The 5,621-nt window shown below is 42.4% G+C and overlaps 1 pseudogene; it reads left to right on the top strand.

Annotated features, from left to right (window-relative positions):
• Nucleotides 1–4,871: 4,871 nt before the first annotated feature.
• On the top strand, nt 4,872–5,008 carry LOC137376815 (U2 spliceosomal RNA; annotated as a pseudogene).
• The last annotated feature ends 613 nt before the right edge of the window (nt 5,009–5,621 follow it).

Raw genomic sequence — 5,621 nt, 5'->3', positions numbered from 1 at the left:
CATAAATGGGCCATTTTCAAGTTGGCAGGCAATGAATAGTGGAGTGCCACAAGGATCAGTGCTGGGGCCTCAGCTATTTACACTCTATATTAATGACTTGGATGAACAGACAGAGAGTAATGTATCTATGTTTGCTGATGATACAAAGCTCAGTGGAAAAGTAAGCTGCGGGGAGGATGTAGAGAGGCAGCAAAGAGATATAGACAGGTTAAGTGAGTGGGCAACAAGATGGCAAATGGAGTATAATGTAGGGGTGTGTGAAGTTGTTCACTTTGGTTGTAAAAATAGAAAAGCAGAATATTTTTTAAAGTGAAACTGGTAAGTGTTGATGTTCAGAGAGACTTGGGGATACTCGTACAAGGAACGCACAAAATTAACATGCAGGTGCAGCAGGCTATTAGGAAGGCAAATGGCATGTTGCAAGGGGATTGGAGCACAGGAATAAAGAAGTCTTACTAAAATTGTACAGGGCTTTGGTGAGACTGCACCTGGAATACTGTGTGTAGTTTTAGTCTCCTCATTTAAGAAAGGATATACTTGCACTGGAGGCAGTGCAGCAAAGATTTACTAAATTGGTCCCTGGGATGAGGGGGTTGACGTATGATGAGAGGCTGAGTAAATTGGGCCTATATTCTCTGGAGATTAGAAGAATGAGAGGTGATCTAATTGAGACATACAAGATTCTGAAAGGGCTTGATAGGGTAGAAGCTGAGAGATTGTTCCCACTGGTCAGGGAATGTAGAACGCGGGAACACAGTCTCAGGGTAAGGGGCCAATCATTCAGGACTGAGATGAGGAGAAATTACTTCACTCAATGTGAATCTTTGGAATTCTCTATCCAGAGTGTTGTGGATGCTCCATCATTGAATACATTTAAGCCTGGGATAGATAGATTTTTGGTCTCGCAGGGAATCAAGGGATATGGGGAGTGGGTAAGAAAGTGGAATTGAAGTCCAGGATCAGCCATGATCGTATTGAATGGTGGAGCAGGCTCGATGGGCCATTTGGTCTACTTCTGCTCCTATTTCTTGTGTTCTTGTATGATCTCAATGAACGATGCAAAATTCTTGGAGGGTTTGATAAGGTAGCGGCTGAGAGCCTGTGTCTCCTGGCTGAGAGTTTAGAACATGGGTGTCATATTCTCAGGATAGGGCATTGGGAATTTTGGACTGAGATAAGGAGAAGTTTCTTCACTCAGAGGGTTGTGAATCTTTGGAATTCTCTACGTCAGAGGACTGTGGATGCTCAGCCACTGAGTTTATTCAAGACTGAGATTGTTAGATTTTTGGGCACCCTGGTAATCAAGGAATATGAGGATCAGGCAGGAAAGTGGAGTTGAGGTCAAAGATCAGCCATGATCATATTGAATGGCAGAGCAGGCTTGAGGGAATGGATGGCCTACTCCAGGATCTATTTCTTATGATTTTATGTTGCGTTGTTCACGCCGGTCCCAAATTTCCTCTGTCCTTCCTTATCCACTATTGTTAAAGGAATTTGCCATGCAAAAAACTGTAATATTACATGTTCCTTTGGTATGTGAACTATTGTAAGATTCACAGAACTACAAGTAATATCCAAAGAACATGTGGGTTTTTATTATAACTTAACTAGAACACACATAAATACATATATATATATAATATATACAGCTACTGCAGGAACCACATCTACATACATTTCACTCTGTCCGGCTACACCCAGAACTCCTGGGTCATGTGTGACATGAAATCACTTCCTCTGGTGATCTTCACTAACAGCTTCTTGAGGTGGTCCTCCCTTAAGGCCGTCCCAAATATAAAAACATATGTACAATATACAATGATGTTGATGTTCAGACCAACTATATTTTATTAAAATAAAGTGATATTTCCAAGCAAACAAATTTAGCAATCTCTAAAACATAGAGGTTTGCTTATTCGTCCCGATCTTGTAATCATAAATCTCTTCCCAGAGCTGAGCTCATCCTGACGATTTCTCTGAGACGCTGGTAACTCAGAACCCTGGTTAGCATGTTCTTCCTCTGTGCTCGTAGCCTCTGTACTTCCATCTTCAGTCTTTGTCTTTGAATGTGTCAGTAATGCCACAGGGTTCTCACATGTAGTTCTCTCTCTGAGTTGACTTCAGATCTGTCTGAGAATCGCATCATTGGGTGTCCGGACCTCATACGATCTGGGCTGGTCACATATCCTCGCAATCTCTGCAGGATACCAAGTTCCCGACGTGTCATTGAGGACTATGACCTTCTGTCCTACTCAAAATTGAGCAATTTTGGTCCTGCTTGCCTGTCATATGATGCCTTCATCTTCCCCTGTTTAACAAAGCTTAGAAAAATGATGACTGGAAACGTCACCAATCACCGGCAAAATCTCTGGCCTCCGGGTACTTGCTGCAATGAACTGAAGCCCAAGTAGAGACTTGCGGTCATATTGCCTCTTCATGTCAAGACTCCCAGCCTTTGTGTCCTCCTTTACATGGATTGACCCGATGCACTCGAACTGGAAACTCTCTACCATCTTTGGTACGTTATTGACTTCCCATATTGTGACAATTTGTAAACCTTGGCAGTCCTGCAACAGCTGGTCCAGTGTGTCTACAATATGAAATATTTGTGGTAGCCGTTCAGAGCTCCCATATCTGCACTGCAAGGTTATCGTTCCAATGCACTTGATTGGAGAACCATTGTAGGCAGACAGCTTAACTGTAGGGGTTTGTACCATTGATTCCCATTTCGTTAAGTACATGGCATTCAGTATATAGATGGGCCAAATATTTGCACTTGCTCCGGTGTCGATTTTTACTCTGAGCAGAAACATGTCCCACCAATGCAGAACAGCAGTCAATGCAGCCAATTGAATATGAAACTACATATCCAAAACAGTTATATATAACTGAGAGGAAGTCATGACCAAATTATACTGTGCTCTGGTCAGACCACACCTTATCAATACTGAGCCCAGCTCTGGACCCTGACGAACAAGGGAGATATTCAAGGGGTAATGTAAAGAAGAGCTACAAGGCTAGTCAGGGGTCTGAGCTTTGCAGGAAGATTGCAGAAACTTGAGATTTTTAACTTGGGAAAGAAGCATCAGAGAGGTAATCCTATTGAGCACTAGTTCTCAAAGTGTGATCCACGAACCACTGGTGGTCAGCGAGAGTCCTCCAAAATGCAAGTCACTAACGTGCAACTCCACAGTCAAGGCCATATGACAGAACAGGCCAGAACCCTCATCTTCAGCTCTCATGTGATGTGACACAAGCAGACCAGCTCCTCCATGCACAGCATGAGTTGTCATAAGCGCAAACGACAATAATGTATTTTTTCTAAGCAGAATTTATGTTACTGCTACAACATACAACTGCGAGATCAGATTTTCAATACTTGTGGGGCTGAAAACTAAGAAGAGGAACAGGCTGAATGTGGAGCCTGACAGCTTGACATGAGACTGAAGCTCTCCAGCTTGGGACCAGACATCACCTCATTGGTGCCTCATCAAAAGCAGCGTCATTCTTCCCATTAATTTGGGTGAGATTTTTTTGTGGGTGGGTAGGGCCAGTAGGTAGTCCGTAGGATCTTTTGCCCCACCTAATTGGTCCGTGGATGAAAAAGTTGGAGAACTGCGACAGAGGTACATAAAACAGTGAAATTACAAGTTAAAAGTAAACCCGGACTATTACTTTCAATTAAATTGTTCAAGTAGAACAATGTTCAAACAGGTAAAAAGTAAATTTCGGACTAATATCAGGAAGTTCTTCATGCAGAGACCGGTTCAACAAAACGGAATAGACCTCCAGATAGAGTATTGGAGGCTAAGCAATCAGGAGCAAGGACTATGGATGATTTTTCACCTCTTAACCCAACACTGCTGACATTAATTGTAGGTTCTGGCAGGGCTGAGACCAGCTAACTCACATAGACCACAGATCGAACCTGGGTCCTTCCTTATCTGTGTGGACCAGTAGCAATGCAGCTACTAAGTGAGTCACCAGTGGGAAACAAATGCTTGTCAAATAATTGTCTACTGATGAGGAGGAGAGCGATATGTTTGAATAATGAGTAATTATAAATTGGTGTTTTTATTGGGCAGAATCCCATTATTTTCTCATTTTTCTTCACTGCTAAGGCAACACAGTCAATGCAGCTGAGGAAAGGTAATTTCTTTTAAATCTTTCACCAGTTCTGCTGTTACACGGCCAATAGAAGATGGATGAGAATAACCTAAGTATGAATCTTCAAGTGATATTCCAACCCTTCCTTTAAACTTCCACTCAGCACTTGACCTTATTCCGATAATCCAGCAGAGTGGGGAACTTGTATCCCGCTTTGTTAAAATTCTTTGGAGCACAGCATCCCTGCTTTTGCTTTTTTGAGTGTGGGAGGTGAGGTGTTTTATGAGTGTTAAAAATAATTTCAAACCTTTGTCTATCAAACATTCAAGTCCTTTACTTGAAATTTAATGGCTATCCATGACCTATTGTGATTGTGAGGATCTTGGTTTGGTGTAGTGATTCTCGTGATTCTGCCTTGATGTAAAAGGCTGTTTATTTGAAGTAATGATGGTGTTTCTGTGTACGGCTCAGCTTTTCTGTTAGTGTTCCATATAATATCTTCCATTTGTTGTATTTTATGGAACACTGATTCCCATTCTCCTGTATTGATCACAAATTCAGGAAATATCTCACTGAAATCATAGTAAGATATTAAAATGCCTTCAGCTGCCAGGCCTCTTCACCCTGGAAATCCGTCCCTAAACCCCTCTGCCTTTTCTCCTCTCTCTACTCCTCCAAAATCTTCCTTAAAGCCTAACTCTTTGACCAAGCTTTTTGTACAAGCCTCCTAATATTTCTTACTTTGGCTTGGCATCTAATTTGGCATCGCTTCTCTGCCTTTCGGCTAAGATCAAGTGTAGTATCTGTTCTTATCAGTTTAATATCTGATACATTCCCTATCTGAGGACCAAATATTGGGCGGCACAGTGGCACAGTGGTTAGCACCGCAGCCTCACCGTTCCAGTGACCTGGGTTCAGTTCTGGGTACTGCGTGTGCAGAGTTTGCAAGTTCTCCCTGTGTTTGTGTGGGTTTCCGCCGGGTGCTCCGGTTTCCTCCCACAGCCAAAGACTTGCAGGTTGATAGGTAAATTGGCCATTGTAAATTGCCCCTAGTGTGGGTAGGTGGTAGGAGAATGGTGGGGACGTGGTAAACAATATGGGGTTAATGTAGGATTAGTATAAATGGGTGGTTGTTGGTTGGCACAGATTCGGTGGGCCGAAGGGCCTGTTTCAGTGCTGTATCAATAAATAAATAAATTTTTGGTGAGTCACCTTGGAACAGTTATGTACGTTATACATGTTACATAAATGCAAGTAGTTGTATGTAATCTGTTTATTCATTTATTGCGTGTATGTACCTTTTTTTATTCATTCACAAGATGTGAGCATTGCTGGCAAGGCCAGCATTTGTTGCCCATCCCTAATGGTCCTTGAGAAGGTGGTGTTGAGCTGCTTTCTTGAACTTCTGCAGTCCATCTAGTGTAGGTCGACCCACAGTGCTGTTAGTGAGAGTTCCAGGACTTTGACCCATTGACAGTGAAGGAACAGCGATATATTTCCAAGTCAGGATGGTT

The sequence above is a fragment of the Heterodontus francisci genome, chromosome 13 (genome assembly GCF_036365525.1).
Source record: "Heterodontus francisci isolate sHetFra1 chromosome 13, sHetFra1.hap1, whole genome shotgun sequence".
NCBI classification, from domain to species: Eukaryota; Metazoa; Chordata; class Chondrichthyes; order Heterodontiformes; family Heterodontidae; genus Heterodontus; species Heterodontus francisci.
Note: the sequence above shows the minus strand (reverse complement) of the source record. Positions and strands in the feature narration are given on the sequence as shown.